This window comes from Xenopus laevis, chromosome 7L, assembly GCF_017654675.1.
Source record: "Xenopus laevis strain J_2021 chromosome 7L, Xenopus_laevis_v10.1, whole genome shotgun sequence".
NCBI classification, from domain to species: Eukaryota; Metazoa; Chordata; class Amphibia; order Anura; family Pipidae; genus Xenopus; species Xenopus laevis.
In genome coordinates this window covers 35651615-35678487 of record NC_054383.1, presented here as the reverse complement: position 1 = coordinate 35678487, position 26873 = coordinate 35651615, and the positions used below count along the sequence as shown (strand labels likewise).

Below are 26873 nucleotides of genomic sequence, written 5' to 3'. Positions count from 1 at the left end.
GCTACTGAATAAAAAGCTAAATAACAAAAAATAAAACCCAACTGCAAATTGTCTCAACATACCAATCTCAAAATTTAAAAGGTGAACAACCCCTTTAATTGTTTCAAGAAGCTTCGCCCTACTACCCTGCTTAATACATCTGCAACTGCAGAATTCATACTGTGAACTATACATCTGTAAATATGCCACAGCAATTAAGGAGTTTAATGCCAGTTTAGCTCGTCATCCAGTTTAGGAACTCACCTGGAAAAATAGTACAATCCAGTGATGGCAGTCACGGAACTAATCCCCAGGCCCGGACTGGCAATCTGTGGGTTCTGGCAAATGCCAGATGGGCTGCTGTATGGTTCCATAGAAAGTTACCATATAGTGGGCTGGTAGGAGGCTGTTTTGGGCTGGTTGGGGCTGTTTGGGCCTCTGTGTACTTGGAATGGCAGGGCCTATTTTGACTCCCAGTCCAGGCCTGCTAATCCCCTGCATAAAATAAAAATATAATTATATATCAGTTACATTTGTATGCTTTGTACACCTTGCTAAATCCATGGCTAAAAGCTTAGGTACAAGGTGCTAAACATCATATACAAAAGAAGAAAATACAATTCAAAAAGTATGATAAGCAATTTAACCTGTGTTTGCAACTTTTAGCTCCCCATTTATCACAGTTTAATCAATGGTACAAATACAGACAAGATACAAAGGGGGTTATGTAATAAAAGACACTAAGTTTGCCCAGGAGCAACATAACTTATTATGTAGGGGGTAGGAATTGCTGGCAAGTGTATCCGCTGCTTGTTGCTTCTCTCTGCCTTGATTTCACAAATTGTGTGGTATGTATCTTCACTTGATGATATTGCTGTATATATTTTTGACAGAATTCTTATTTTGTAATGTATTAACTTTAAATATATATAAAGATATTTTTATACTTCATACCAATTTGTTGGAGCGTGCAAACCCAATATTCCTTATTCTGTGCATTTTGGTTACTCTGTGGGGAGTATTTTTGGGTTACTTGAACCTCATATGGTATATTATTGTAATTTCAAATATTGGAGTGCCATTCGTTAATCTGTATTCGGGTAAGAAATGCAAGCAAGGAAAGGACACATCCAGATGCAGAAAAAATACATTTAAATAAATAAAAAATAAAAAAAACCTGGACATCTGCAGAATTAACTAACCAGATTATTATTTATCTTTTAGGTGTGTTGGTATCTAGTACATCACATTCCCAAAACCTACGGCAGTCTACAGCAGCGGTATCTATGCCATTCTCATTACTACTGCTGCATGTTTAGCATTGTAGATTGCCATGTGCCAAATTAATCAACGAGGATACCTTTAAAAATATTGGGCACAAACACACTAGAAGACCACTGGTAGACAGATGGTGCCTGCGTGTAAAACTGAAGTATACTTACAAGGATTCTGTGATCAAATCGAACAGTTGAAGCATATTCAAAAAAGTTTTGAAAAGCTGGAGAGAATGTTAGTAGGTCGCCTGGGATCCATCGATCTCCCATCTTGGGAAAAGACTTGTAGACAAGACCAGCATTGAGTCTAGCCACAAAGGCACCTATGGATAAAGAATGTGGAAATAAATGTCAGTGGCTAAGTTCCAGTTCTCCCATTTATTGAACAAGAGAAAATGTGTTCACGCAATTAATATGCACAGTAAGCCAAGGAAACCATTACAATTAATATCAATTTGCAATTATTTAAAATTACAAATTTTTTCCAGTTACATCAGCCTTCTCTCAACCTCCTCTTCTTCCAATTATCAGTGATAGGCTGCAGTAACAGCTTACTTGAATAAAGGTAAGAAAATTTATATCCAAATAACCACAGAAATGGCTAAGCCTACAGTGCATTAGAGGGTCAATTGCAAGATAAATCATGCTGAATCCCACCTACTCCACTCTCTCAACATAAACATATGATACATTAATAGCAAATCCTCAGATCAAGTGCATCTTGTCTCTGTACACTCAGGGGGTTATTTACTAAAACCCAAATTTTTCTCATATTTTTAATAAAATAACCCGAATTAATCGCATTGCAGAAAAACTCGATAAAATTGTGCGAAAACCTGAACCAATTTTCCTGAATTGCTTGATTTTTTTCGAGTTTATGCCCAGTCATGAGGAAAATTCCTCCAAACAATACTTGTGCCGCACCCGCCCACCCCTTCCCTGTGCACCTTGTACTCCATTGCTGAGGTGATTGGGAGGGGAGGTCAGAGGGGAGCAGTTATTGGTCCACTGGCCAAGTCTGACACTGTGTACTAGTGATGTGCGGGTTCAGATTTTTAGGACCCGCACTTGACCCTAACCAACCCTCATCCAACCCACACCCGGCTCCTCCATTTAAGGACTCATGCCCGCCCTGCAGTGACATCAAGACAAAGGTGGGTCAGGCACAAATCTATAAATGGAGGAGCAGGAAACTGGCATCTAGGTCGAAGGTGGGGAGAGAGGATGGAACCGCACAACCTGAACCTACTCCCGACCTGAAGATTTGATGAGGCAGCCTGCCCAAACCCTTCTGACCCATGGGTTTCGGGCTGGTCCCTACAGAACTATTGTGTACACTCTGTGTATATTAGAAATTTTTTTGTGGGGTTGCATTATTAAAAACAGATGACTAAACTAAGAGGATTTATTGTGCTTTGCTGGAAAACTCTGTATCAGAATGAACTCCAAGGTCTGGGGATAACTATGAATACAAGAAGAGTTGGCCTGATGTCATGAATAGACTAGATCAATAGCATGAGACTTCCCACCTTGGCAAATAGGGGTTACAGCATCTATATCGAAATAAACTCTTTAAAGAACCATTAACATCAATCTAACTAACGGGTTGACATATGTTTTATTTGCCTTGCACTGTAAAAAAAAAACTGGTGCCGTGTTTCTGGTAACTATACATGGTGTAACTAAATTACTGTTTGTAACTAAATAATGTTTGTGATTATGAAATAATAAATTCATTTATCTTATGTCTGGGAAGCAGAAGAGATAAGCCTTAGCCAGTCCAAAGACTTGCACAGTAGAGAACAACTGCAGAACCCAAATGTGCAGCCAAGTGGTACTGACTAACACGAGGAATATCGTAGGATTCGGGTTTCTCTTCTAATCCACTTTTAACCATGTACCAACCCAGGAGCCCCTAAGTGAAAAAACAGAGTAAAAAATGTTTTCTTGTTCAGAAATACACTTTGCTGATAACACCTATATATCATTATAAAGCAAGTCTGTATTTCACCTATTTAAGTGTTCACACAAAGGCCAAGGACACCCTCCACCCTGACCTGTCCATAGATAACTTGCAGGAAATCTTTGTGATCCAAAATGGAGCACAGAAACCTGTATTCTCAGCAGCAGTGAATTCATTAGTGCTCTTATGCTTCCTTAATGACCCCTTAAATGACATGGCACTAAATACATTTTGGGTCAGCGTGTGCTGTATCTATAAACAATTACTTTGCATAATAAGCCAGAAGATTAAATGAGTAGGTGATTTATCCTGACACATCTAACTGTGCTACCACTTTGCCCACTTGTGCTGCCGTGTGACTATCCAGAAAGTACAGCACCAACATGTCCCCTGCACAGATGTGACAACTTATGATGAGTCATATTTTTCTGCAGTGCATATGTGATGTTTTTTTCAAAACACAAACCAGATGCACAAGTAACAATATATTTTCATATTAAGGAAGGAGACTGTTTTTTCAACATAAATGAGTATTTTGAAGTATTCTGAAGTTCTTTAATTCAAACCTGTTGCAGTATAAGGCACACTTTGCTACTGTTCTGTTGTGGGCCCATGAAAATCAATCCTTATGAATGTATCAGCTGTAACACACACATATATATTTATTATAGTGTTCACAGACTTCCCACCTTTGCATCTCTCTCAGAATCTCGCTATCTGCCTTTGGTTTTCTTCCATATCTGCACCCACTTGACCCAAGTCCATTGCCATTTTTTCAGTATAGGAGTAAAGGAATGATTATCTCAAAAATAAACTTTAAATCCATGTTTCTGAAACAAAATAAGTGAAAAAGTGATTTACTGGAATACAGTGTCTGTACTGTACAATGTATTTAATATACATAGTAACTCAGAATCAGCAGGGCTCATTGATGCAGATCACTGCCAGCCCCCAGGCAGGGGGGAATTTCTAGGCATATGTGCCAGGGGTCCTTTAGATTCTTTAGAAGGGGCACAGAGGTGGGTCAGTGTACATCCTGCACCCAGGCCTGCTGATTGCCAGTAACACCATCGTGGGCACTTCAAGGGTTCAAGAATATAATAAGACATAATGCAGAGTAGTAGGTTTTGGTCATGTGCTCCTTGAGGGCTTGTGGGTCAACCACAGACACACATGTGGGGGGGGGCTGGCAAGAAACAGCAGTGACCAGCGATGCCCACACTGTTCCCGGGAGCCAGACCAACATCTTTGTCTAACGTACAGCAGGACACACACAATACAGGGAGCTGCAGAATATAAAATAACACTGTGTATGTTGGATACTTCAATGCAGTGGAGCTTCCCCCCTACATGTCTGCAATGGTTCAATCCCCTTTGTAACGTGTGTAACAGACCCTGTACTGTATGCAAGTCATATGTGTACAATAGAGAGCAACAGCCCCCCAGCCAATGCTATAAGTCAGTGGTACCTAGGAGAGCACAGACATGTAACTTCCCTACCTGCCTCCTTACAACTCCCATCAAGTCCTCTGATCACTTCTCACAGAAAACACTTCCTGCATTGCGCATGTGACCTGTGAGCCATGTGACCAGCAGCATGTGACACAGGGCAGAAAAGAGGAAGCGAGGAATATGTGGTGAAAAATGGCCGGCTCTGTACAAAGTGACCCCAAAGACCTGGGTCTCAGAAGAAATTCTATTTCTATGTTACTATATGATTTGTTACTTCTAGACACTGTGTTCCATGTGCATAAAACAGTATTCTCCCCATATATATGATGCAGAGACAAGTGTAATAATAAATCAGTATTTAATATGTATATTATATGTAATAATATAGCAGTATCCTGGTAAATAAGCTGCATAATATTGGTGGCAAAACAATAAATTTTTTTAATTTTTAAAAGACGTGCATGAACATGCCCATTACAAAATATAATTCCTTGGGCCTGCACCTGATTCTTATCTACAGGTGCACTGGGTCTTATGTTACATTAGTATATGATCTCAGAAGGAAAAGATGGGTAGCAGTTCTGTGTGAAAGAAGTCAAATTAATGATTTGCTCATATCAGGCCAGAACTAGGGGTTTGCAGAAGAGGTATATATATATATATATATATATATATATATATATATATATATATACACACACACAACACATGTAGCATCTCCCATGTAAACAAATTACTCCACATGCACATAGAAAGCAATATGAATGGACTTTCATAATCCAATTTGTGCCCAGGTATCTATCTGGAGATATGTACCTGGCTCTACACTGCAATGGTAGTTTGCAGCCTGTGCCCAGGTAGAGATATGTACCTGGCTCTGTGCTACAATGGTATCTTCCAGCCTGGGCCCAGGTGATGATGTCACCAGCCATGACATCATCACCTGCCATGAGACCTCAACTGTTGGAAAGAGACAGTTGGTGAGGAGACATCAGAGAGTGAGAGGAGAGAAGAGAGATCAACGCAACTTTAGAGAGAAAATGAAGAGGAATCATCTAGATTGTTGCAATTCAGACCCCGGTCCATCACAGAAGAAAAGGAGAAGACCAGGAAGTGAGAAGAAAGAAGATGGAAAGACCAAGAAGAAGAGAGTGAGGAGTCTGGAAGAGCAGCGTGTACCAGATGAGAGCTGCAGGGAGGAGAAAAGGAGAAGGGAGGAAAATGATGAAGGTAAAGAAAAAATTAGCTTTTGGGGAAAAAGGAGTGGCCCACGTGATTGACAGCTGCCCATAATTTATTGGGACAATCACTTTTTAGAGCTTAAATACTAACATAGGTGTTGGGACAATCACTGTTTAGAGCTTAACTACTAACATATGTGCTAAACTGCACAAGTACAGATACCAATGGCAACTAATCATCAAGTATCTTGAAGCAATCTATTTCAACTTGAAATGACTAGAAAGATTTGACTGGTTGCTAGGAGCAATTGCACTGGTGCAATTAACACATCCCCATATGTAATAAAAGGCACTAAGTTTGCCATGGACACTAACAGATAGTTGGCAGTTGACCAGTAAATTCATCCTTCCTGTTACATTTAGAGAACCTGCCTGTGCACTATTTATATTGACTACATATTTCAATAAATTGCAAAAAACAGCAGCCCACATAACTGTTGATTCAATAATTTACCAGTGCAATTGCTGTTTAGGATTTGGTTGCTAATATAGATTCCAAATTGCACAAGGGCAGTCGCCTATAGTAACCAATCAGAATGTACCTGGGAAAAGTATACATTAACTTAAACCCCCAAATATAATACGTTTGCCCAGGTGAGGTAACTCAAACTAACTAATCAGTACATGCTGATACAGTGACTGTATGAGCATGTAATGATACCCTCAGCATAGGGATAGCCCCTAGCACTAATGTATAATAGTACCCCCACATCATTATCACTTTACCATTTTAGGTTTTTTTTTTTTATTCTCCTTCCCTCATATCAGTGGGGTGTCTGCTATAAATGCATAAATGCAATGCCATGCATGGGCCATAGTTTACCATGCGTTTTGACCTTGTGGTGCTTTCAAAATCATATTTTGGCTCATTTGGCGTTTGATCTTCACAAGTCAGAAATCTATACATGTTGTATCATTAGCCACTAGGAACACTAGAATGGTGTCACAGTATATAATGCGGTCAAGCAGATATAGAAATCTCATTTTGTTTTAAACATGATATATCATTTTCCTAGGTAAAAAAATGGGCCTATATTGAAAAATATGAAAATGTGCATGGTTTTGGTAAATCAGTCTGTGCTCAAAGAGTTAAGTAAAACAGACTGTTCTGTATTGCCATGACAATGCCTTCCATAAAGCTAAGGTTCTCCTATTCTATTAAGGTGTTTTAAGAGTATATTTGAAGTAATTCTATATAATGCAACAAACTGTGTCTAAAGAATTCTCCTATTGATATATTAAATATATGTTATAACGTGTTGTAAATAATCTCTTTTCTTCACTAGGAGATGCCAAAACCGTGACACCAGCTCAGTCTTCAAGGCTTGACCCGCTCAGTGTCTCCAGCTACGACATCTTCTCTATGCTGGGAACAGGAGGATTTGGCAAAGTGAGTGGCTAGTTTCCATTTAGCGCAGCTCAATTTTGTAGTTTCTAAATCCTAAATGCAGTGGTAAACAAACGGAATGAGTGTTCTGTAGACTATTTACAATAATGGGCTAGATGTACAAAACTACAGCTGTATATATCAATGTGTTTTCCATCTTGCTCTAATTTCAGTATAAATTGACTCTTTTCTTGCCTCTCTCAGGTGATGCTGGCCAAGTTAAAAGACAGGAAGACATACGTGGCTCTGAAGTACATCAGAAAAAAAGAGACCGACTACAACAGCATTGTCACTGAGGCACAGGTCCTAAAAATCTCAAGGGACTGTCAATTCCTTTGCCAAGGCTATGCCACTTTTCAAACCCAGGTACAGCACAGACTCAGTATTTCATTCAGTCCCACACATGCATGGTTGGGCAGGTCTGCCTGGTATTTCCTGGTTGGTGCCAGCCAATGGGTCCAGCCAGGGTATCCATCAACAACCCACAACATTAATGAACTGATGCAATATACTTTTACTTAGAAAACTCAGAGGAGATCATTTATCAATACTGGGCAAATTTGCCCATGGGCAGTAACCCATGGCAACGAATCAAATTGCTGCATTCATTGTTCTACTTGCAGCTGGCTTTAAAAAGCTAATCACTGATTAGTTGCTATAGGTAACTGCCCATGGGCAAATTTGCCCAGTGTTGATAAATGAGCCCCAGAGACTTCTATCCTCCAATCCTATTTGGTTTTGTTTTTCTGTGTACCAACTTATTTGTGTCTTTTGTCTATGTAATCAGCGGCATGCCTTCTATGTCATGGAATACCTGAGCGGGGGAAGCCTTGAAGACGAATTGGACAACGGATGGCTGGAAAGGGAGAGAGTCCAGTAAGTGGCAAATGTGGTAAATTGTACTCGTATAATATCACCAAGAAATATGTTTATACCAATTAAACCTATGGGGGGGGGAAGGAAATAGAAAAAAAATTGGCTAATAACCAATAAACATACATCATTTGTTAGTCAAGTCTTAGGAAACACATATCTTATAGAGTAATCTTTCTGGAGTTAAAGGACAAGGAAAGTCTAAAATAGAATAAGGCTAGAAATGCTGTATTTTGCATACTAAAAATAAACATGAATTTCCTGCACCAGAAGCCTAATCAAACAAATGATTTATGCTTTCAAAGTTGGCCACAGGGGGCTCTCATCCTGTAACTTTGTTAAACATCTTTGCCTGGCCCTGACCCTGCACATGCTCAGTGTGGTCTGGGCTGCTTAGGGATCATCATAAACCAGGGGTGTCCAAACTTTTGGCTCGCAGGGCCACATTGGAAAAAGAAAAATTGTCTGGGGCCACACATGAAATACACAAACATGTTTGGTTTGTAAAAGTAAAGGAAATGCACACAAAAGAACTACAATGCCAGTTGGATAACCAGATGGAGCTATACACTGAAATATGGGACACCTGGATATTAAATAGACTTATTATTATATTATTATTACTAACTGGGCAATGGGCAGAGTCCCCCCTCTTCCTATATCTTTTGCGACATAACGTTTCCTCGGGAACCAAGCTGGGCCGCATTCATATGCATCCTGGGCCGCATGTGGCCCTCGGGCCGCAGTTTGGACACCCCTGTCATAAACAAAGGTGCTTGAGTTCTGCATGGCTGGGAAGTAAGACAGGGGCTCCCCCTGCTGTTCATAATTATGATAAGTTTCCCTGCTCAGCAGTTAGGGACCATATGACAACTCCTATCCACAGCAGTAAACAAAGGGAGAATTTCACTGCATACAGTCAGGTTTCTTATAAAAATGGTACACATATATAGTATATTGGAAATAGGTTTCTTTTTCATTAAAGAAAGTAAAAATGGGATTTTATATTTTTGCCTTTCCTTGTCGTTTAACCATTTTTTCTTTGTTTAAAAGGTTCTATTCGGCAGAGATGATATGCGGCCTGCAGTTCCTGCACAGCAAGGGGATCATCCATCGGTCAGTATAGATTTCTTCATCTCTGTAACATTCTACAGCAGAGGCCACACTCAGGTTGCTCTGCAAATCATCCGCCCTTGCCTTCTTCTTGTGTGTAGTGTAACTCCTTTAATCTCTTTATTACAGAGACATCAAACCCCTCAACATCTTGTTGGACCACAAAGGCCATGCTAGGATCTCAGACTTCGGCCTGGCTGTACAAAATGTATTTAAAGATGATACCATCACTGGCGAGCACGGAACTCTTGCATACATGGCCCCGGAGGTAAGACATGGAATTACAGTATATTTACAGTAGAAACCAAGTAAAAATAACTAGTAAAGGAGAATATGGGAAGGACAAAAGAACTGTATCTAGCTCACATCTATCAAAGACAAATATACCAACATGTTATACAACTAAGCACTTGAACTTTATTTAGATTGATTTGTTTATTTCGATTGATTTGTTTTTGTATCTGTGAATATGCCTGCATGTTTGCCCTTAAGTAATAACTTTTCTTTCTGTTCAAGATCCTACAAGGAGTGCCATATAATGCACCGGTCGACTGGTGGTCTCTTGGGATCACCATCTGCGACTTGGCCAGTGGAGAGGCCCTGTTTTACAGCGACGACAGAGCAAGACTCATTGAAATGATCACCTTGGATGAGCTTATAATACCTCAATGGCTGGATGATGATCTAATAGATCTTCTGGAAAAGGTGGGTAGCAACAGTGGGATAGAGGTACAGTATTGTAACACAAATGTGTGTAATAAAAGCCTGTCCCCGACTTAATGGCTGTTTTCAGTTCAATTCCAGCTAACCTATCAGCAATGTGAATAACTATCCTGCAAACCTATGGATCATTTGTGGTAGGGATGCACTGAATCCACTGTTTTGGATTCGGCCGAATCACCGAATGCATCTCGGAAGATTCGGCCGAATACCGAACCCTAATTTGCATATGCAAATTAGGGGCAGAAAAGAAAAAGTGGAAAAAAATTGGTTTACTTCCTTGTTTTGTAATAAAAAGTCACGTGAAATCCCGCCCTCCCCACAATTTACATATGCAAATTAGGATTCTGTTCGGCCAGGCAAAAGGATTTGGCCGAATCCTGCTGAAAAAGGCCGAATCCTGAACAGAATCCTGGATTCGGTGCATCCCTGATTTGTAGTGGTTTTATCGGTGTGTTTTTCTAGTGAGTTTAAAATCCGTGGTATGAAAATAATTGCCTTTTCAAACTTTAGCTCCTTACAAAGAATCCGAGGCGACGGCTCGGTGCACGAGGGGACATCAGGTGCCACCAATTCTATGAGTCCATCGATTGGGTGGTGCTGGAAGAACAAGGAGCAGAGCCCCCTCTCCAGCCAAGTGAAGTAAGTACATGATGTCTGAAGTTTTATTTAAGCTATGAAAATCTATACACACAAGGAAGATGCAAACGTATCTCTATTGCACTTCCGTTTCTAAAGACAGGATATTTTCATTGTAATCTTTGTTTAGTGATATGAAATACAAGGCAAACTGAAACACTAACTGCTCTTTTTACAACCAAAGACTGCTAACAACATTTAAACACAAATACAGTTACTATTCTCTTGCTCATAATAGATATTTTGGATCATCTTAACTAAATTGTGTTTTTCCCTCCGTTCAGCCAGCAGCAAAGCTCTTCAAGCCGTATGAGGGAAAGCTGTCGTTCCTCGGGTCCCAGGAAGATAAAGCCACAGCAGGGGACAATAATATCATCTCTGGCTTTTCATTCCTACGTTCCTCCTGGCTGAAGTAAAGTGAGTATGCCAGTGTGTGTGATCCAGCCAGTCATAATAACATGCTGTTCCATCTAGCATAGGTACATAAGATCAGAGGACAGTGGGGATATCTGTGGATTCCAGATCAGCTCCACCTACTGCACAAAGGCCGCATCATCATCTGCATTTCCTGCCTTGGCAATATCAAGTGCAGTCACTCATCTGGTGCATGGTGGGTAAGTATAAGGGTAAGGTCACACTGGGAGATTTATCACCCGGCAACGAATCGCCTCTTCTATGGGGTGACTAATCTCCCCGAACTGCTTCCCCCTGACTTCTGCCTGCTAGAATGAAAAAATGTCTGCGGCATGGCGGTGCTTCATTTTCCAAAGTCGCCCTAAGTTTCCTTGTGAGGCAACTTTGGGCGTTTTCGGAAAACCAAGCGCCACGAGTGCCATGCTGCAGGCGTTCTTTTTATTCTAGCAGGTCGGACGGCAGGGGGAAGCAGTTCGGGGAGATTAGTCGCCCCAAAGAAGAGGCGATTAATTGCTGGGCAACTAAATCTCCCCGAATCTTCCAGTGACCTTACCCAAAGGTGGGTATATATATGTGAGCGAATGGTGCGTGAATGTGAGATATGAAAGGATAAGGGTGTAACGAGAAGGCAAGCAGATGGTAAGATCACAGACTGCTTCGTCTTCCTGCACATCATGTCTATAGATCCTATACCCTGTTAGTTTTATATATAGTTCTGATAGTTCTGTAGAAATCCAGGTCAAGGGTTTTTTCCCTGTCTGAAGTAAGATGGGGGTTTTTTTTACCTTGTCCTGGTTTAAGTTTAGTTTTAGCCAAATGAGCAAAGGGTGGGACGTCATAGACACGTGCAGTTTAAACCTCGTTTGTTGTCTTTGTTTGTCACGTTTGTCATGTCTTGTGTGAGGCGTTACACCCGGCGTGCCAGTAACAGGGTTGAAGCCTTGGCGTGGCGTTACTGCTCACATGTATAAACATGTGCTAATTCAACCAGTGGTGAGACTGGGAGTGAAGAAATGCATTGACAGAATTTGTGTTATTTAGGTCCAATTTGTCTACAACATAAAAATCTTACAGAAGGTTCTGCCTTCCAAAATACGCAATGGGCAGCACTGCCCTGCACAGAATCTCGTAGATAACGCCTCTGCCCACTTTCCTACCCCCTGCTATTTATGTCACAGGCAGTAACAGCAATTTGTCAATAATTTGCATGTAAAGGGGAGACAGAGCTGTCAGTGTGTGTTCGGCTCAGTTGCATTGGGTAACACATGCCTCACAGGTAGCAAAGCAACATAAAGAGATCAGCTCAAATCTAACCTTTAGTTCACTTTGCTGAAATCACACGTATTATTTATCAGTTTTAGAGCATTTCATAGTTAACTGTGAAAAATGCCTATGCGCTTAAGCCTTCGTGAGATGGAGTTATGCTCTTTACTCAGTACAAGTTGTGGAATTGTCATAACCCATTAGCGTGTTCTTTGTTTTACCAATTTACACCCCTTGTTCAATATGGTACAAAATATCAAGCATGTGAGCAGGATGGGAGCACAGAAATATACTACTCATTTTTAATAGTCTGGTTACACTCACAGTTATTTCAGCCAGAATAGAATAAATTATTATGGCATGGCCAAAAACAACATTCTTCTCCTTAAACTTGGATATATACACGTACGATATTAGCAGCTAGTATAGGTATGGGACCTGTTATCCAGAATTCTCGGGACCTTGGATAACGGATTCTTCTGTAATTTGGATCTTCATACCTTAAGTCTACTAGAAAATCATGTAAACATTAAATAAGTGTGTGTTCGGCTCAGTTGCATTGGGTAACACATGCCTCACAGGTAGCAAAGCAACATAAAGAGATCAGCTCAAATCTAACCTTTAGTTCACTTTGCTGAAATCACACGTATTATTTATCAGTTTTAGAGCATTTCATAGTTAACTGCGAAAAATGCCTATGCGCTTAAGCCTTCGCGAGATGGCGTTATGCTCTTTACTCAGTACAAGTTGTGGAATTGTCATAACCCATTAGCGTGTTCTTTGTTTTACCAATTTACACCCCTTGTTCAATATGGTACAAAATATCAAGCATGTGAGCAGGATGGGAGCACAGAAATATACTACTCATTTTTAATAGTCTGGTTACACTCACAGTTATTTCAGCCAGAATAGAATAAATTATTATGGCATGGCAAAAAACAACATTCTTCTCCTTAAACTTGGATATATACACGTACGATATTAGCAGCTAGTAAAGGTATGGGACCTGTCATCCAGAATTCTCGGGACCTTGGCTAACGGATTCTTCTGTAATTTGGATCTTCATACCTTAAGTCTACTAGAAAATCATGTAAACCTTAAATAAACCCAATAGGCTGGTTTTGCTTCCAGTAAGGGTTAATGATATCTTTGCTAGGATCAAATACAAGGTACTGTTTTACTCCAATAAAATAGAGTCTATGGAAGGAGGCCTTTTCGTAATTCGGTGCTTTCTGGAGTTGGATAACGGATCCCATACCTGTATCTTCTGGCCTGCTGTTCTAAAGCTATTAAACCAACTGGTTGCTAAAGGCTAGACTTTAAGCAAACTTTATAGCTGAGATTACATTACCCTCTTATCACCATATCAATATTGTGGCAATGTAATTATCGACCGACATTTGCTGCAGGTCAAGTAACCAGCAACAACCACGTTTTTCCAATTAAGGATTAAATACTAACTGAGCTGCCAAAGATACTAAACCTGAAGAAAGGAACCGCAGCTGTTACCCCGAATATACTGTGGTAAGAGGGCTTCCAAGTGCAACAATGATTCCAAATATGCAAAATTAGGCCTCTAATACAGGTGTCCCCAAACTTTTTTTTACCTGTGTAAAAAGAGTTGGGGAGCAACACAAGCATGAAACTATTTACAGGAGAACTCAATTAAGGGCTGTGATTGGCCATTCGATAGTCCCTATGTGCACTGGCAGCCTATAGGAGGCTCTTTTTGGAGGTACACCTGTTTCTTATACAACCAAAACTTGTGTCCAAGCCTGGAATTCAAAAATAAGCACCTGCTTTGAGGCCACTGGGAGCAACATCCAAGGGGTTGGTGAGCAACATGTTGCTCATGAGCCACTGTTTGGGGGGGGGTCACTGCTCTAATAGACCCCCAGGCTACCCCTCTCTTGTATACTGCAGTAAAGAAGGGAGCAATCAATGGCACAATCAACATAATGTTAGTGTAGAATAGTCTTTCCCCTTTTTATCACAACATAAATAACCCACCTCTCCAAAGGTCAATGTTGTTCCTGGAGTAAATCACTGTACTTAAGTACACTCTATTACTGTTTATTTTATTGAGGGTTGAATACATGGTCATTACTTCAATTAGGTAATAGACAAAAGTGCCCATTCTACAAGAACTAGAGACTAGATAAATTGTAACTAGAAGTTCATCTAGGGATCATCAGACTTTTGTCAGCCAGCTAAACAACCAGAAAACTAGAGGGGCAGATCACCCAATGACTACATACAACTGAGTTAGTAAAACCACATGTTCCTTGAAGATTATGTTTTGTGTTGTTGGCCTGAATAAAACCTTAGCAAGAAGTTAAACGTAAAATAAAGAATTGCCTGCATTTGTCACAAAATACCAACAAGGCTATGAGCTCAGGTCTTCATAGAAAGTGTCCATTCTTGTGGATGGCCAGAATACACATTATCCTGCAGATACCTGGCTGTGCCATATTTGGCCACCTATAATCCCAGATCTGTGCGGTGACTTTTTTTTTAAATTGAAAAAAGGCATATAAAACCAATGCTCAAGATCAGCCAAATATATTCAACATTTGAACCACCAGATCTTTCTCTCTCCTTACAACTTAAAATGCACCTTGATAAAAGTTTTTTTGCCCGAGAAACAGGGATGCACGTAACCATAATAATTTGGATTAAGCAGAACACAGATCTACACTGACAATATCCGTACAAGGTTTTTGCAAGGGTGTTTTTATTTTCCCTTTGTTAACGAGTGTGCAGGGACAAAGTCATCCATTTAAATTTCTGCCCTATTTATCCTTCATAGAGAAAAAACTCAACTGCCATGTTTACGTACCGAATACAAAATTGCATCAATGTAGACATTTAGGTATCCCCTTGTCACACAGCTCTGATAATAAAGATACTGATATAGCTATTAGGACCGTTGTTTTTCTCTCTGTTTTCTTGGGAGAAGAAACTTAGTGACCTACTTGTGCTACCGTGAAAGCAGAATTGATAAAGATAGAGAAAGGGGTATCTTACTCTGCAGCCTCGCGAAGCTCTTCCTTTTCTGAAATAGCCTTTAGGGCAATCTGGATAGTTGGATGGAAACTTCAGTGTCAATGAATGCCTTAGGATAAAACTTTAACAGCTATAAGCAGTATGAATGGTTGCCAAAATATCTGTCAAAGGGGAAAAAAAATCACAAAGTCAACATTAATACATTAAAATGCTGTTTTTCTTGGTCATAGCAAAAGCTCTAATGTGCTGGGGGTAGGAGGATGATTGCCTTCATAACGAGATCACTATCCAAAACAGACAGTGGATTCATGCTAGTCAGTACAGCATATCTAGGAGATGCTTTGAAAGCATAACTGCTGCAGCTCAGCCTACAGAGGGAATATTAACCAATAAATATATGCAGATCATTTACCTGCACATGACAATGTCAATGGGAACTGTTTATGTTCTATTTATTATGCCTTAAAGGGGTGGTCTTCTAGTTATATTATTATATTATAGAATGGCTAATTCTAAACACCTTTTCAATTGGCCTTTATTTTTCTTCTTTATGGGTTTTGAATTATTTGCCTTATTCTGACTCTTTTTAGCTTTCAAAAGGGGGTCACTGACACTATCTAAAAACAAATGCTGTTTAAGGCTACACATTTATTGTTACTGGTACTTTTTATTATTAATTAGGGTCTCTCCTATTCATATTCCAGTCTCTTATTCAAATTAGTGCATGGTTGCTAGGGTAATTTGGACCCTAGCAACTATACTGCAAACTAGAAAGTTGCTTAATAGAAAGCTAAATAACTCAAAAACTACAAATAATAAAAAATGAAAACCAATAGCAAATTGAATATAACTCTTTATATCATACTAAAAGTTAGGGATGCACCGAATCCTCTATTTTGGATTGGGCCGAACCCCTGAATCCTTCGCGAAAGATTCGGCCAAATACCGAACCAAATGCATATGCAAATTAGGGGTGGGAAGGGGAAACCATTTTTTACTTTCTTGTTTTATGACAAAAAGTCATGCAATTTCCCTCCCTGCCCCTAATTTGCATATGCAAATTCGGCCAGGCAGAAGGATTCTAATACAGGTATGGGATCCATTATCTGGAAACCCATTATCCAGAAAGCTCCAAATTAAGGGAAAGCATCACCCATAGACTCCATATTAATCAAATAATTCACACTTTCAAAACCAATGTCCTTTTTCTCTGAACTAATAAGATAGTACCTTGTACATTATCTCAAATAATATATAATTAATCCTAATTGGAAGCAAAACAATCCCATTGGGTTTATTGAGTTTTTAAATGATTTTTAGTAGGCTTAAAGTGTGGAAATCAAAACTAAGGAAAGATCCTATATTTGGAAAACCCCACGTCCCGAACATTCTGGATAACAGGTTCCATACCTGTATAGTATCTCAGGAAATGAATATTGCTTGAACATCCGTTTTCTCTTGTTGTGTTATCCACTACTGCTGGTTTCCCAGGGTGTATCAGTCCAATAATCACTCCTTCTACAGGACAAACTAGTGATGGTATAAAAACAGGTCTTGGTGGTGGGCTCTGGACTTTAGACAATACTCTATATTTCAAACAATGCAAATATCAAAGGGGGCAGTTTCACTAACTGTTTAAAAAAAAAAAAAAAAGCTCTGCCTAAACAAGCAGTAGGACAGTTGCACCTCAAAAGTACTAAGTGCATATATTTCTCTTTAAAGGGGTGGTTCTCCTTTAAAGGAGAAGGAAATTGGTGGTGATTGTATTCCCTTACCTAAAACCCCGGACGGTGCTCCTATCAGCTGAAAACTGCACCGGCCCGGTGTTCTTCCAGCGTGCACCACAAAGCAATCTTCTTACGGCTTATTCTTTTTTCTCGCGGCTGCGCAAGCGCAGTAGAGCAAAAAGCCGAACTTCAACTAAAAAGTAGCCTATTTCGTTCTACTGCGCATGCGCTTGCCCTGGGAAATTTGAAGAAGCCGGAAAAGAATTGATCCGTTGTGCTCGCTGGAAGAACCCCGGGCCGGTGCAGTTTTCTGCTGATAGAAGCACTGGCCAGGTGTTTCAGGTAAGTACATACAATCACTTGGGGTGCCTAACATTTGGCACCCCCAAGTGGAAGAAGACTTTCCTTCTCCTTTAAGGTAACTTTTATTATGTTATAGAACAGACGGTTCTAAGCAACTTTTCAATTGGTTTTCATTATTTTTTTTTCTTCTAGTTTTATAGTTATTTGCCTTTTTCTTCTGACTCTTTGCAGCTTTCAAGTGGGTGTCGCTGTTACTCCCTCTGTAAGGCTACAAATGTATTGTTATTGCTACTTTTTATTACTGATCCTTATATTCAGGCCTCTTCTATTCATATTCCAGTCTCTTATTCAAATCAATGCATGGTTGCTAGGGTAATTTGGACCATAGTTACCAGATTTCTTAAGGTGCAAATTAAAGAACTGTTGAATAAAAAGCTAAATAACTTAAAAACCTTCAATAATAAAGAAAATTAAAACAAACTGTCTCAGAATATCACTCTCTACATAATACTAAAAGTTATCTTAAAGGTGAACAACCCATTTAAGGGGTTGCTCACGTTAAAACAAACTTTTAATATGATGCAGAGACTGATATTCTGAGACAATGTGCAATTGGTTTTCATGTTTTATTATTTGTGGGTTTTTGGGTTAGTTGGCTTTTTATTCAGCATCTCTCCAGTTTGCAATATTAGCAATATGTTTGCTAGGGTCCAAATTACCCTAGCAACTTTGCACTGATATCCATAAGACTGGAATATGAATAGGAGAGGCTTGAATAGAAAGATGAGAATCAGTGACCTCCATTTGAAAGTTGTAAACAGTGAGAAGAAGGCAAATCATTTCAAAACAATAAAACAGAAATAATAGAAGCCAATTGAAAAGTTACTTAGAATTAGTCATTCTATAACATACTAAAAGTAAAGCATCCATTTAAAACATCATGCTAAACATGTAATGCGTTAATAACTGAACTGTCACACTGTTTCTGGCATTTTACTTTTTGCATGCCCTTCATTGTCATTTATATGCAGACAACAAAAGTAAATTAATCCTTTGTGATTCAGAGTACTACTCATCTAAATGAGGTTGTCTATAATATAAATCTGTAGGCTCAATGGGTGAAAAACAGAACATACCTGTAATCCTTGGGACACTGAACAGTTCTATTGCTTTGGTGTCGTTTCCTTCTTCCACATTATGAATACCGAGTTCTAAAAAGAGAAAAACACAATAAAGGGAGATTAAAAAACAGTCAATGCTACAACTGATGTACTTAGGCAGCAGAAATACCTCACCCTATTTGCAAGAAGTCAAAATATTAAATAAATAAAAAACAAAAACTCCCCTAAGGGTCTGGCCCAGGTGACAAATCTCCTCTTCTTCATGCGGCTAATCTTCAGAATACTACTAATTCCTCTTGATAAATAGACTCAAATATTTCAAACATACAAGGATTGTTTATTAAATTAAAACATGCGAAGAGAAGAAGAAAGGAAGGAACCTTGTTTTAATAGTTTGATATTTTTAATTTGCCACCCCCGCTTGACGAAAATTGACAGTGATATTTGTATGAAATCTCAAAAGACCCGTTTATCACCTTCACTTGTTGGTTTATCACTTCTCAATAACTATATGAATTATCTTTAAGACTCGATTAATAATGAATTAAAACACCTTCACATCCATGTCAATCAATTAATGGCTATAATGAATTAAAGTGATTAATTATAAAGTGCAGGTGCCTTTCTTATTAAAAAATGTATTCAAATAAATTACTCCATAATTAATTATTTCACTCCAATCGTAATCCACTCTATGCCAATTTCTTAAATTCCATAATTAATTCTGTGCTCCACAACAATCAAGACACCATTACTTTAATGTAAAATAATCTTATTAATAATTGGTTAAACCTAAAATGAACTTGTCAAAGTGCTAGTGCTTCCAAGTGTTAGTATTAATCCAACTCCATTTCTTATCCCTTGAAATTCATAAATTAATAAAGTGACACATGCCAATAAGTTAATATAATTGATTTAAAATTGAGTTCATATATTTGACCAACGAAATTAGAAATAAATAGCAGGTGGAGTTGCTCCCATAGAACCTAACTCAATTTTTTCCTAGTCCCTGGGAGCACCACAAAGCGGGATCAAGGCAGAAACTGGAGGGCTGCGGTCTCAAATTTTAAATCTTTCCTATCTTAGATGGAAGCGGCTATAATATACTATAAAACCGCAAACCCCCCAGTCATTGGAATGGAAAATAGAATTAGAGAAAGTAGAAGAAAAAGTTGTGCGCTAAAAAATTGCTTTAGCAATATCCGATCACTCTCCAAGGAGTGTATTTAAAAAAAGAGATAGAGTCAAATTTGCCCTGACACGTGTTTCGCCAATAGGATTGCCTTTTGAGAAAGCTATTGGCGACTAATCTCCCCGATCTGCCTTCCGCCGGCTAAACTGTAAATCACCTGGGGGCAGGTACACGGAGCGCTTCATTTTACAAAGTCGCCCGAAGTTTCCTTGTGAGGCAATTACGGACGACTTCAGAAAACGAATCGCTCCATGTGCCTTTCCCCTGGGAGGGCTGTCAAAGTTCTTGTCTTTAGTGTCCTAGCCTCCCGAAAGGTTAACTTAACCCTCCAGTGCCTGTGTCCCGCTGAGATGAGAGCGTAATCCCGTGTTGCAGTCGCTCCAGCTGACGTCACTGAACTGTTTTGCGCACGCACACATTGGATTTTCGCTGCTAATTGTCTGAAATCAGGGGAATGCTTAAGAGTGACGAGGGATGGTGTCCAAAATCTATTAACTACCAATAAAATGGGGGAGGGGGTGTTGACAGCTCTGTCTTTGATGATGCTGCACAATTGGGCAGAACTATAAAGAACTCCTCTCTATGAATGCTGTGGGGACTTAGCAGATATAGCAGTTCATTATATTTTTACAAAACATGCCATAACCCAATGTTTAAGTGGGTTCTAAAATGATTTTACTGTAGGGTATAATAATACTGTATTAATACAATGTTTATATCTGTACTGCTGGGATACTAGTGACTGTACAGTTGAGCCACTGTGGGCTCTATCTCTGTATTGCTATAACTACACTTCAGGCTCAGCATTTCCACTGCTGGGACATTCTGAGCTCCGAATACGTACTATTTAAATATTGTGTATTTTATAGTTACATTTCTGGGATATAATTTTATGATTTTTTTACATACTATACTGGTAGAATACATTTGTGATATATGAAGCAAACTTTTGTCAGTACAGGATCCATTATCCAGAAAGCTCTGAATAACAGAACGGCTGTCTCTGTTACACTCAAATAATTCTCTGTAGTAACAAACTGGTACCTTATAGTCAATGCCATAAAAGATTTAATAAATCCCAATTGAATGCAACTATCCCATTGGATTTCATGGTTTAAATGATTTTTATTATTCATTTTTGCTTTGATTTGTTGGGGGGAATCCCATTACAATGTTCCTTTTATTATTACAATTATTTTGTTGCAATGAGATCTGGTCTAAAGATTTGACCCTAACAAAGTAGAAAACAGGGTCAGGGTGTTTTCCAACACGTTTAAATGTCAGTATTCGTAACTAATGTGCTCACTGTACAGTTTATTTTATACACGTTCATATATTTGCCCAGGGGATTCACCCCACAGAGAATAAAGGCCTCAGAACTGCAGCACAAGTCAGTAGAGGATGCTCTTTGCCGTAAAGCAAGTGATGTGATTACTGAAAAAAGCGATCCCTCCGCTGTAATTCGCGGCTGTGTAAGACATACCAGCGGGCCATCACCTTATCAGATGTGGAATCCAAGAACGACCCGGAAAACGAACCCTACAGATCCAAGTACCGAGCTCAGGATTTGCTGCGAAAGGTGCGGGTGCTGCTGTGCCCGCAGGAAGACGAGAGCGAGGCAGAGGGGAAAGAGGAGCGCAGCGATGGGCCGGGGTGGGTAGGGGAGAGCGGGCAAGGCCTGCTGGAAGCCCCCTGGGCGGTCAATAGAGTTCCGGCTCAGGCCCTGGAAAATCACAGGCGGAAGACCGAGGCAGTCGTCCGCTGGGGAGGAACATTGGTTATAAAGCAGGCGATCATTAGAGGCGACATCAACTGTCAGAGGGAGGGCGTGTCTGTGTATTACTGCAGAGCTCAGGTGTTGGCCATGTATTTTCACTGGATGTTCATTGGGGTTTTTCGTTCCGTGTCACGATCCCTGTATCTACCCTCTGCCTGGCCATATTTCTATGTGTATATATTGTGCGTCTGTTATACTTCACTCTCCACAAGCCGCCTCTACTTTCACCACAAAACATTTAGATTCCTTGCCTATTCCTAACATCAAGCTTCCAAGTGCACCCCCAGACAGAAACTGTAGTTGTGTGAGGCAAGATACAGGTTTTTTTTTACTTGCATGCGCTTGATATATTGTCCTGCGTCCAGTGCCGGCCCCGCCCCCTGCGCACACGGGGACGCACGCGTGTGCTCGTGCATGCGGAAACTAGCGTGGACGGCCCTGCGTCAAGGGGTAGGCTGCTTGTGAGGTACGTGCCTGGCGCCCCAAGCTTTGCGTCCTAGTCACGTGCCTCTTCTCCCTACCCCTAGTTCTGGCCCTGTCTGCCTTTCTTTGGACACCACTCTGCAAGTTCCCTTTATCTTTCCAAATATTTGTCACTATACATGTTTTTATATACAAGTTATATTAATATTTTGTGTGTGTCTAGAAACTGGTGCACTGGTAGCAAAACCCAGAAAGGGAACCCTGGACTTAACTGCTCCTTAAAGGGTATCCTTTAAGATGAATGTTAGTATGCTACAGATTGACTAATTCTAAGCAACTTTTCAACTGGTCTTAATTATTTATTTTTTTAGAATTTTGGAATTATTTGCCAATTTCTTCTGACTATCCAGCTCTCAAACGGGGGTCACTGACCCTGTCTAAAAAACATGCTCTGAAAGGCTACAAATGTATTGTTGCTACTTTTTATTATTCACACTTTCTGTTCAGACGCTCTCCTATTCATATTCCAGTCTCTTATTCAAATCAATGCATGATTACTAGGGTAATTTGGGCCATAACAACCAGATGGAAACCGAGGAGCTGCTGAAAAAAAGCTAAATAAATCAAAATAATAACAAAAACGAAAATCAATTGCAGATTGAATATTGGAAAGAGGCAGAGGAGGAGGGCAAAACAAACTATTAAAATAAATGACCATTTGAAAACTTGCCAGTAATAGGCTGTTCTGTGGCACATCAAAAGCTTATTTAAAGATAAACTAACCATTTAAAGCTGTTATTGCTGCAGTGAGAGGATTGTATACTTGCATATACAGCAGTTTCTTTTCCCAGCATAAATCAATATCGCAGAAAAAAAAAAAATCATTTTTGAATTTCGGTGCTTTGGAATAAAAAATCTCACTGTGATTAACATTTCAGTTAAGAATTTGTTGTTAACTGTTAAATGTTTCTGCCGCTTTTAGTACTTATTTAAGCAACATAGTCAACACAATATTTGCTTACTTAATTGGAATATCTGCTATCCATGTAATATGTGAAATCAGCTGCAGATAAGGCGACAAGCCCTGGTTTTAGCATTATATTGTTTTCCAGACCAATCTGTGGGCTAAAGAGGGGTGAAAATAAGAGTGGCACAGAGATACTTGGAGTCTGCTGAATCCTTATAATTATCATTATAGGAGGTAATTAGGATAAGTGAAACATGCTGGAACCCTCTTCTTTATCAAGTAATGCTTTTCTTGCCACCAGATGTGGGGGGGGCAGGCTCTTCAGGTGATATTCATGACTGGGGGTACTTGAAAGTTCTGTTATGGTTTAGATTATGGTTGAACAGTTTTTTTTTCCCCCAACTCATGCAGACTATTCTTCTGTTTGCCACTGAGGAAGGAGGTATGGTTTTATTATGATTATTCTGCTGCCTCTTGTGAGTTTCAGGTAAGGATCTGAATCACTATCCCTAAATGTTGGACATTCATTAATACTTAATCTTAATAGAATCTATAAGGATACACTGAATGTGGCAACGTTATGTTCTTAAGTGATCAGGCATCACACCCTTCGCTAACAACACAGTGTTAGAGGCAGGATTTATCTTCAGACAGTCTCTGTTGGAAGCTTTGCGTATCAGTCAAGGGCTTGCTTATGTTATCAGAGACAGATCTGCACTTCTGCTCTTTTCTTTAGGTTCAGAGGAAAATGGAGAAACTGTTCTGATACTTTTTGCTTCAGGAAAGAGAATGAGAAGCCTCAGATGACCATGTCTTTCCTGGCAGATTAACATCTGACACTTCTTCTGAGCGTTCTCTGTCTGACTGTACGTTACAAGATGAACAGTAGGTGGTGCTGTTGCTGATCAGTGGACATATTTTAATAAGAAGCAATGATGTACCATTGCACTATATTCCTCTAAGTAAAATGTGCAACTAGACCTTCGCTGTGGCTCAGTGAATTACACTTCGCCTTGCAGCATGAGGTCCTGAGTTAATCCCAGCCAAGGAGTTAATTCTACCAGGAGTTTGCGATGTTCTTTTCTTGCGTTTTTCATTGGGTTTCCGTGGGTCTCAGTGCCTCACCGTGTCCTCTCTCGCAGGCAGGTTAATTGACTTCTAACTAAATTGACCCAGTGTGTGTGTGAATTATAGGGACCTTAGATTTGGTAAGCTCCTTAGGGACGGGACTGATGAGATGCTGTATATATGTAAAGCATGTGGAAATGGAATATATATAATACAGGAAATAATAAAATAAATAAATCTCTCCTAACTTCTGCTATACCAGGATTTTGGGATTTGCACTGTAGAATGACAAACTAATCAAAGCAAATAGACCATGCCTGTCCGGGGACTACAGCCCATGTTTGTGTGAATACAGGGCTTGTTATTGTTATCCACCTCCTGCTATGCTTGGCAGGGACAGATAGAACATCCCCCGTTTAATTGCAACAGAACAGGGAACAGAGAGAAATCTCTAATAGAAGCCCAGTAAGGGACCATCTTTAAATGAAATCATAATTTTTTAACACCAGATTCAACGCCCGCCCATGAACATTATTACATTGCCTACAACATAAAGGTAGCATATGTCCCATTTTAAGGGATATATGTGTGAAATACAATGAATGTGTCAGTATATTACACTCTTTTAAATATAGAACGAAAATTCGTGCATCAAAAAAGTTGTTTTCAGGTGAGCTTTAATTGCCATTTCCTGCAAAAATCCAACTTATCTTGCCATCTTTCCCTTCCTGCTGGCCTCCTTTCCAGATCTGTGCAGAGGAGCAAATGGCACTCATCTCATAGGAACCAATTCAGCAGCTCAGACCCCACAAGTTCCCGATAATCCCATCAGTTTATGAAAGATGATCCTGCTACTAAAGTGAGGGACATGCAGTCCTTTTTGTGCCAGTTCTCGGTGAGTGATCAAGGAAGATTGAAGACAGAAGATGGGGTACTCCAGGGGCTAGGAATTACTGTACCTTCAGATAAGGACCCCCTCGAGGGACAATTCCTGCCCCCCGACCAAGGAGGTGGCAAGATGGTCCCACTGCTAGCCCAGAGAGCACATCTGCATAGGCGGCACTAGGGTGGGAAGCAGGAGCTCCCTGAAGCGACTTACAACGCCTCTGTGCATCATCTGGAACCGACAACTCACTCTGGCAACAAATCCTAGAGGTTTGCGCATCATGTATCAACAGGCGCCAATTTCCTTTCCCACGCCGGAGTGGAACTCAGACACGGGGGGAATTTCAGGCAGCAACAGCCCTCTCTCGCTTGCTTTCTTTCTCTGAGCTAAGTGAAAGAGATAATAAGCCCTTCAGCACAACCTGCCTCCACGAATACAGGCATTGAGGGGAACGCCAACCACATACTGCCATTAATACATCCGGGCCCCGAATAATCCCTCATCCGTTCCTAAGACACTGCAGCACGGGGTAGTAGCATGGCCAGAAGGTAAAAGTTAGGGGGCTTTCTCCCAAGAGCTAGGGGGGAAAGGAGCACGCCGGCAGCAGCAGGTGCCAAAGTAACTACGTTACTTTTTCTTGGCAGAAGTTGCCAATTCTAGAAATTCCAGGGGGCTAGGGAGAGCCTATCTGCAGGATCTTGTTCTAGAGGGCAGGGGCTTAACACCCCTCCAGGGGCTACCGTCCTCCCATGACGCACTTATCCTTCGACGGAACTCCCTCAGAACAGCACCGGATCGAGGATTGCCAGTAGCGGGCACCCTCCACTAGACCCAGTCCCCTAATGGGCATATTCTCAGCTCTCACAAGACTAGCTTCACTGACAGGGAGCCTCCCTTCCATTTGCAGACATTTAGTGCGAGCCCTAGCCAAGTTAGGCGCAAAGGTCCAGCGGGAAGGCGCAGAGACCAGCCAGCCCAGGTGACACGCCGGACGGTCATGAAACCCCTCTGATGTCATCTTCAGTGGGAGGGAGATAGAATCTCGACTATGCAGGGTGAACTTCCCCCAATCAGGAACTATTCTCAGGAGCACCGAAAGGAGGAACAATGAGAACGTGATTCTAAGGTCAGAGATGTCCAACCATGACATGCGACAATATTATGCAAGGGAGTGACGGGGTGTGTACTAAAGATCATGCAGAGACGCGGAGCAACAGTCTTCTATTCTACAAAGCCTGTTCAAATGACAACAGCAAGTCCTCCGTATGCTTTCCCTCACATGAACAATGCTCAACATGCATTACCAAGCGTGTGAGTTACCCTGAACGAATTTCGGCCACGCAAAAGATTTTCAAAAGTCCATTCCTTTCCTCAAAGACTGTAGTGAACAAATGGTGCGAGACCTATTCCTACAAGTCGATGCTACCATGTCCAGACTAGTCTAAAATCCACAGCCTGCGGGTTCACAGATGCGAGTGCAGCCTTCAAGGACGCGCAAGTGACTGAAACCTTGATGGTTTTCTTTTGAGAGCAACATACTCAATCATACTGGACTCATATCCCTCTCGTCCAGCATAGCTCGGTGCCTGGGTAGCGCAGAGGTCTTGAATGCCTGATCAAGCACTATTATATGAAGGAGTACGCCAGAGCAGATCTCATGTCATCTGTCCATTGCGGAAGTCATCAGCATACTGTGTGATTGCCACTTGGCTAAGAACACTTAGCGCAGATCACGCCCGCACGTCAGTCCTTTTGGTGAAGCCCACAGAACACGATAGCTAAAGAACTGGATCAGTTACAATCTCAGTTCCAAAATCCCTAACGCTTACTACCCTTATCAATGTGGCAATGGTCTGTTTGGGCGAGGAGCCTAGAAAAAGATAATCTTGCAAGCTACAGGGGGAAATGAGCACATTTCTTCCTCAAAACAAAAGTAGATCCACGACTGTCGACAAGACGAGGAAAGTTTTTCGTCCCAAGTGTGGGACGCTTGTACTAGACCAATATAAGTTCTCCCCAGCGTTCCTATTTCGTTCAAAAAGACAAGTGACAAGGGTTGCCCATTGTGGAAAAGCAACAAGTCCC

The 26873-nt window shown here is 40.5% G+C and overlaps 1 long non-coding RNA gene across 5 annotated transcripts; it reads right to left on the bottom strand.

Moving 5' to 3' along the window:
* Positions 1-414: 414 nt before the first annotated feature.
* LOC121395377 lies at positions 415-22009 on the bottom strand. 5 transcript variants are annotated; one of them, XR_005962439.1, is made up of 7 exons: positions 21151-21312; positions 18491-18565; positions 16735-16854; positions 15346-15485; positions 3906-4046; positions 1422-1576; positions 415-474 (listed from the first exon to the last, which is right to left on the bottom strand). It is a non-coding gene; the product is annotated as an uncharacterized LOC121395377 (long non-coding RNA). The 5 variants fall into 5 exon arrangements; XR_005962440.1 differs by lacking the exons at positions 3906-4046; positions 21151-21312 and adding an exon at positions 21777-22009; XR_005962438.1 differs by lacking the exon at positions 3906-4046.
* Positions 22010-26873: the final 4864 nt, after the last annotated feature.